Below are 7,725 nucleotides of genomic sequence, written 5' to 3' on the forward strand. Positions count from 1 at the left end.
AATAGATAGAAACCTTGAATGTATTTCGATCCAACAACTCCCTTTTGATTTGTAAATTTGCAATCATGTATATATATAAGTATTTAATCATGTACATGTGTTACCCCGCTCGAACGTGTTCATTCTTTATGGCTACATGGAGTTTAATGAAATTACTGAGGTTTCGGACAAGTATAGTATCCAAGTGTGAAAAGGAAAAAAAAATCTGGCAGGGATTTCGACAATATTATGGGTTGGTAAGTTACATTTAACTTGGAGGTTTCCCAATCGTTCGTTTTCTTTGGTTTCTATTGCGTGCTATAGAGTTGGGAGTGATTTGACCCACCCCGTAGTCCCGGCGAGAGTTGGGCAGGCGGTCCGCCGAACCCTTTGGTTCGCCTTAGGTGGAGGTGGGGCTATCACACAAGTGAAGGTGCCATTGGAGACTATGACACGAGCTCGTGCAAAGAGATTGAACGAGACACTACAAACATTGGTTCGTGTGACCCGAGAGTCAAATGGAGAGCTAAAGGCCATCAAGGGCCTCAACGAAGCTATGCTTGTTGTCCTAGTTTTGGCCATCACTGAAGATTAGAAGCCCATGAGTTGGCTAAGGGGTCCATGGCCCATTATTAATTTAGTATAGTGTAATAAAGAGGTCCAACTAGCTTGTGGTTTGGACCTTAGTTGTTGTTAGTCTTTGAGTCAATGGGCTAGGCCATGTGGGCCTTAGGACCGATAGCACTTTAGTGAGCCACGTAGTTAGTCCCTACGCTGAGCTGGTTTGGAGCTTATGGTCTATATGTTGTTGGGCTAGCGTCGGCCAAGAGCGAAGCCTAAGGGTTGGCCAAATTCCCTACATGTTTTCCAAGCTTTGTTAGGTCTTAGTCACGGCTACAAATAGCCTTAAGTCATTGCTTTACATTCACTTTTTGATGATTAATAAAATTACATTGAGAGTTCTCTCAAAACTTCTTTGAAGCATCCATTGAATATCTTAGATTCATTCTTAGGTATTCAATCGACTTATCAATCTAGGACCACGCTAGATTGTGGCGTCCTCTACCAAATACCGAGGTTCGTTGATCACGTGATCAACGGATTTAGGTTATCCGCTGCGTTCGTCATCTCCAACGTGAATCCTACCTTCTAGATTCTTCCTGTCTGTAGGGGTTGCATCACAAGGTTGGTGCCGTTCGTATCAGCTGGCATCAAAGCTAGTTGAAGGTATCGCGTATATCCCTTGTTTTGTGTTCTTTTGTATCGCTGTTTTCTCTTCCTTTTGGTGTCGTTTTCTTTGCCTTGTTTTGTGTCAAATTCTATCCGTTGTGTCTTCAATCTGTCCACATAAGTTCCAATCTGTTTTGTCGTGTTTGTGGAGTCAAAAATTCTGTTCAAGTGTCTCTAATCTATGCAAGCTTTGTTCGCATGTGTTTTGTCTTGTTTTGAGTCGAAAATTCTGTTTTGTTTCTCCATTATTGTGTCATTTGTTCTCTCTTGTGTTCTTACCATTTTGTCTTCAAATCTGTCCGCTTTAAGTCTGAAGTTGTTTGTCGTATTTGAGGGCAAAAAAATTCTGTCCAAAGTGGCTACAATCTGTGTAGGTCAGTCCACAATTGTTTCCTCTTGTCCTTTCGTTGAAAATTTCTGTTTTGTGTCTCTCTTAGGTTGTCTTGTGTCGGATCTGTCCATCATGCATGTTGTGTTGTGTGCAGCTGCCACAACTTGTGGTTTGTCCATGAGGGTCATTAGGGTTTCCTAGGGTTTTTGCTTGAGTCAAAAAAAAAAAAGAAGAGCAAAAAAGAAGGAAGAGAGGCGGCTGTTGTATCTTGTTTAGCCTTAGTTGTCCGAATTAAAGGTTTGTTGTCGCGGGTGGAGGACTATTGTGGGCTATCCAAAAATTTTCCTCCTTGCAATTCGTGAGTTTTGGAGCAAGTGAATCTGATTTGGGTTCCTTTCAGCCATACACGAATTAATTGCGGCTGACCAAGTCCAAAAAGAGAGAAAACCCTAGCTGTCCTTTGTTTGCTTTGTTGTTCAAAAAAAAAAAAAAAAGAAGCAAGCACAATAATTGTTTCTGCCAAGCCAAAATTCCAGAAATTTTTATTGCCAATCATTCGAAACTATTACATAGTGGTCCGAAACTACAAAGCAAAAGCAAGAATTAAAGTCAAAAGTTTTGGTCCACTACTTGAAATTCTTGAACCGCTTGAGTCTTGGAAATTGGTCTCACTCGCCTTTTGAAAAGTTTTTTTTATTCTCTTGCAGTGGTGAAGGGTTTCCTTGGTTTTGGAGTGTATTTCTTGGGAACATCTTGGGTAACCCGTTGGGAGGGAGCCTGAGGAGGGTTGTTAGTGTAACCATCTTGATTGTCCATAGCGAATTGATCTTGTTTTGAGGGAGCCGAATTGCCAAGTTGTTGAGATCAGGTTTGTCGTACTTAATTGTTGCATTGGTGGTAGAGTGTCACGGCCATTAGGGTATTAATAACCTAGGGTAGCAGTGACCTTTGGTTGGTTTCCCAAAACCAAATTGGGTTCCTAACCTTGAGGTTTCCTAATCGCAAAAGCTTCCAAAAATCACTTACCTAAATTTTCTCCTAAATTTTCTTCCCTCTTCCTACCTTGTAGCCGCCCCTCTCACCTAGGGTTTAGGGTTTCCTTAGCCATCCTTCTTACATTCCCAAACAGCCGCCCTTACCCTACATTTTAGGAAACTCCTTCCTAAATTGTAGCCACTACTTGTTCCTATATTTTAGGAGACTTCTTAGCCTTTCCCTTTCCTTTTCTTTTCAGCCACTCTTCCTACATTATAGGGAGTTAATCGCCACCATTTCTTTCCCTTAGTTGCACATTCGGATCTACTAAACAATCAAGGCAGCTTGCGTTTCTAAAAAAAAAAAGTATTTTTTTCTTTCTCTTTTAGGTCGTGTCTTTGTTTCCATTACTATCCGAGTCTTAGTCTTCCATTTCTTGCATTTGAGACATTCCATTTTCATTATTCCTTGAGTCACCCATTCCTCTTCCATTGAAGATTGCTACATTCTCGTGACCCAATATTGGAAGTTGATTGTTTGCCTGGGAGGAGTTCTAATTTCTTCAAGGTAAGCTATCAAGAGGCTTTTGAGAGCATTGGCGAGATTATTAGAGTGCCTTTGAGTGACATACACGAGAGCTGAGTGTAAACACGCGAGGGAGTGAGTGAGGCATACATATCTATACTTGCAGTGTGTAACAGCCCCACCTTCCCCTAAGGCGAACCAAAGGGGTTAGCGGACTGCCTGCCCAGCTCTCGCCAGGACTACGGAGCGGTTACACGCGTTCTAAAACGTTTCGGAAATGCAAAAGTGCGCTCGGACAAGCCACAAGAACCAAAATAACAAAATAATAAGCAAAAGGAAAACGATGAATAGTGCCTGGAATAGGGGAAACCGAGAACCCACCAAACAGTAATACATAGCAATTCAACATTTACAACCACACTTGGCATGTCAAAAACTATACATATGGTATACACATATTCGGCTTGCCATTCAGAAGATGAACCCAATACACATTAGGGTTTCATGAGATGAGCTATTCAAAATAGACATATACATGGCTCAATTTGGCAACCAACACGTATGAGCTCCCAAAAGTGATTATTTTCCTGTAAGGAAAACAAAAGGGAACAGAAAGGGGTGAGCTTGCGCTCAATGAGGTACCAAACAGATAGCAATAAAATCATGGCATTTCATGTTTAACAAATCAGATACACATGCCAGATATAAAGCAACGGAACCACTGATTCAAATCAGAAGGATACGGGTGGCTCTCAGGAGCCAAATTTCCAGCGCAGTACTTGATCCAGACCGGTTGACCCTCCGTCAACGTATATAGAACCAAAGCGTCCGTAGACCCCTCTTCACTCCAAATTCCGTCCACCAAACACCCCTTTACCGGGCCCGCTCACCGTATCAGTAACAGAAATGGTAATACTCGAGTATACCGGAACCCAAGGGTCTCAATACCCAAAGATCCCCGAACAGACTACCGTGGTTCGTTATCTAATCGTCCAGGCCCTTGCCGGCCCGACTTGAATAACTTAGCCACAGGATTTGAGCTCATAGGTCACAGAAAGGTCGTTGGACACAAGCTTCCAAACGACGTCAGAACAGATACAATTTCAGATACAGATAACAGATTCAGTACAGTTTCAGATACAGATACAGATAACAGATTCAGATAGACGTTCAGAATTGGAATATGAACAGACCAGAGAACGAGTGTGATAAAGTACACCCTCGCCTCCACTTTATCAAAGCAGTACTTGGCTTCAATAGTCATAAGTCAAGTATTCAGATATTCAGATATTTCACATAAAGGGTAGCAGGCAGTGGTACACTCACCGATTCAACTTCAAAAGTTTCACTTCAGATTGGCCTTAATCGCCAAGAAACCCTAAAATAATCAAAATAAACCAATTGAAGGTTTCATATCTAAAATCGAATAAACGGAATGCACAAGTGAGACATACTAATGCAAGGGTGTAAAAACATGATTTTCTTGAAAACAAAAAGATAACATCAAGACCTAGGCGCAAACAACCCAAAAGCCCTTCATTTCCATCAAAAGGCAAATCCAACTTAAAGAACCAAACGGCCTAGAAAATCGGGCAGCACTTCCCCTAAATTTCTTACTTTTCCAGCCATTAAGGCTTCATTATTTCCTCAAATCAGTCCCAACACCTCACACAAAAGTCATCTCATTCCCAAAAGCCGTTCACTAGGCTCAAAGTAGTACAAGTACAAAAGTTAGCTAGAAAATGACCGGAATAAGAGTAAGCCTTAAAACCATGCCAACCAATAGGGTTTCATAAAGCCATGCCAATCACAACCCCAATAGGGTTTCATATACATATATAAGCATAATAGCAAACGAGAAAATCAGGAAATATAACTCATTTGATCAATCAACAAAAACAGTTTTGGCCTCCGTATGCGGTAATGGTACAAAATGCAATACGCTTATCGGATGAGGGTGTAAGACCCACCATCTCGAAGCTAAAAGACAGAGCTACAACAATGTAGAAGGTCACTCAGTCCAAATCCTAGCACAACTAGGTCAAAATTGCAGAAAACCAAGCCAGAACCGTAATTGCAGGTTCCCAAATCACACAAAACTGGAATACGTCTATCTCAGCCTGCACAGGTCCAAATGCATTGATTCCAAAGGCACATGAAAGCCAAGACATCAAGCTACATTTCATCAGAAGACACCCACAACAAAATCCAAACCAATTCCAGTCAAACAGACAATTACTATCGCAGTTCGCACATTCTGTTCACCCAGAACAGCAACAGTAAAAACGGCATAACTCACTCTACACTACTCCAAATGCCCTAAAATTTTGTAGACACTTCAAACTCATCAATACCTACAACTTTCATGTTTTGAGCAAAGTCCAATTCGGCCTCTATCTATGACCTAAAATTTCGGACAGAATGTTCAACCAAGAACCCTAATTTTCCAGAAATTCTTCCAAATCCAAAATTGATTGCAATTTTCTATCATATGCACCTACTAGAGCCAAAACCCCTTATTACCAACCATCAAAAACAATCACACCATCAAGATCATATGAAACCAGAAAATTCCTCAAAAAATAAAAAACTCAACCAAATCACTTCAAACCAAGAAATAATCCACAATTTCTAACACAATAGCCACCATTAGGCATAAATTCAACATCATTAGCTATAAGAAAATGTTCAATCATCACTTACCAAGTAAACAAGAGAGAGGAAGATGTTGGACACCTTAAGTTCTCCAAAAAGCTTCACCAAAACACTCACTAACACCAAGTGGAAGGATTTTATGGAGTAAAACTAATTTAGGCAAATAGTTTGGAAGATTGAGCTAGTTGGGAGCTTGAAATTTGAAGCAAGTTTCTTCCTTCTTGAGCTCTCAAGAGTCGGCCAACATAGAATGAAAATGGTTATTTTTTGTGAATTTTTGAAGATATTTACTCCATAAGTCAAAAGGTCAAAACCATGAATAGTAGTCTTAAGTCCTAACCAATGGGAAAATGACACATGGCATCTCATTAAATGCAATTCAATCCTTTAGTCACCTCTCACATCAATCACTTCACACTCCTCTACTTATCTATTAACACCCGATAAATTTTACACAGTATCCGAAACTTAACCTTATTGGCCGAATTTTTCCGAACTTTCCGCACTAGTGGGTCCCACTTCCTTTCTATATCCTTAATTTTCAAAAACTACCCAATGCTAGGAAAAATCATATAAAACTTATATTTACTCATAAAAATTATCTAGAAAATTTTCCGGATACAGAAAGTGCAGAAAACAAACCATTGAAAATAAGAATACCTGGAAATATAATAAAACTTAGAAAATGGAAAAATTACGGGTTCTCACACAGTGCTACTAACTTTTGCAGGTTATCTACATCATGTTGGACGGGAGCGAACCTTCCAAATTTGACCCAAATTGAACAACATGGCATTGTTGGCGGAGTTTAAACGCATGCTTAGGGAGTCTATGGAGTCCCTACATCAAAGGATGGATCAATTGGAGCTTTCTCAAGCTCGGTCCAATACCGCCCATCGAGATGTTCCACCTCGTGAGGAGATGGCTTCTAATAGCGAGGAAGAAAACTTCATCCGCCGGCCCAAGCAAGACTACCAGAGGACGGATGACGGACTAAAGGGGGTCAAGATCAAAATTCCCTCGTTCTAAGGCAAGTCTAGCCCTGAGGCTTACCTGGAATGGGAACAACGAATCGAGATGGTCTTTGAGTGCCAGGACTACACCGATGAACAAAAAGTCAAACTGGCAACCCTCGAATTCACCGATTACGCTATTGTCTGGTGGGAGCAGGAGCACACTAGCAAGCGCCGCAATAGAGAACGACCAATTAGTATATGGGAGGAGTTACGAACCACTATGAGAAAACGGTTCGTACCCAGCCATTACTACCGTGACCTATATCAGAGGCTCCAGTCATTAGTTCAAGGAAGCCGTAGCGTGGAGGACTACTACAAGGAGATGGAGATTACCATGCTCTGAGCAGATATTGTGGAAGATAGAGAGGCTACCATGGCGAGATTTCTTAACGGCTTAAGAGCTGAGATTGCCAAATTGGTGGAGTTACAAAACTACGTGGACATGCCTGAGCTAATTGATAAGGCATCCAAGATCGAGAGGAGGCTTAAGAGGAGGGGTAACCCTCGAAATCCTAGCTTCTCGGCTACGCCTCTTTGGAGGGGCAATCCGACCTTCGAGCGAGAACGGCCTAGTGTAGGGGTGTCAAAGTTCACTCCCAAATCCGAGCCACCCAAGCAGGTACCAAAGGCTACCACCAAGCCTCCGTTCGACTCCTCCAAGCCACGAAGCCGCGACAAGTGCTTCAAATGCCAAGGATTTTGGCACATTGCTTCACAGTGTCCCAATAGGCGAACCATGGTTGTCCTACCGATCGGAGATGTTGTATCTGACGATGAAGACGAGTTCACCGAGATGCCTCCATTAATTGATGAGGGTGATGATTCCGAGGTAGAGGTTGAGGCCATCACTGAGCAAGTGGGTGTTGCTCTAGTAGCCCGTCGGGCTATCGCGACCCAGGTCAAGAGAGTGGATGAGGCCTAACGTGACAACATTTTCTACACACGATGTCACATCAAGGGTAGGGTATGTAGCCTCATCATCGATACGGGTAGTTGTACAAACGTGGAAAGCAC

Source organism: Coffea arabica, chromosome 6c, assembly GCF_036785885.1.
Source record: "Coffea arabica cultivar ET-39 chromosome 6c, Coffea Arabica ET-39 HiFi, whole genome shotgun sequence".
In the NCBI taxonomy this organism is placed as follows: domain Eukaryota; kingdom Viridiplantae; phylum Streptophyta; class Magnoliopsida; order Gentianales; family Rubiaceae; genus Coffea; species Coffea arabica.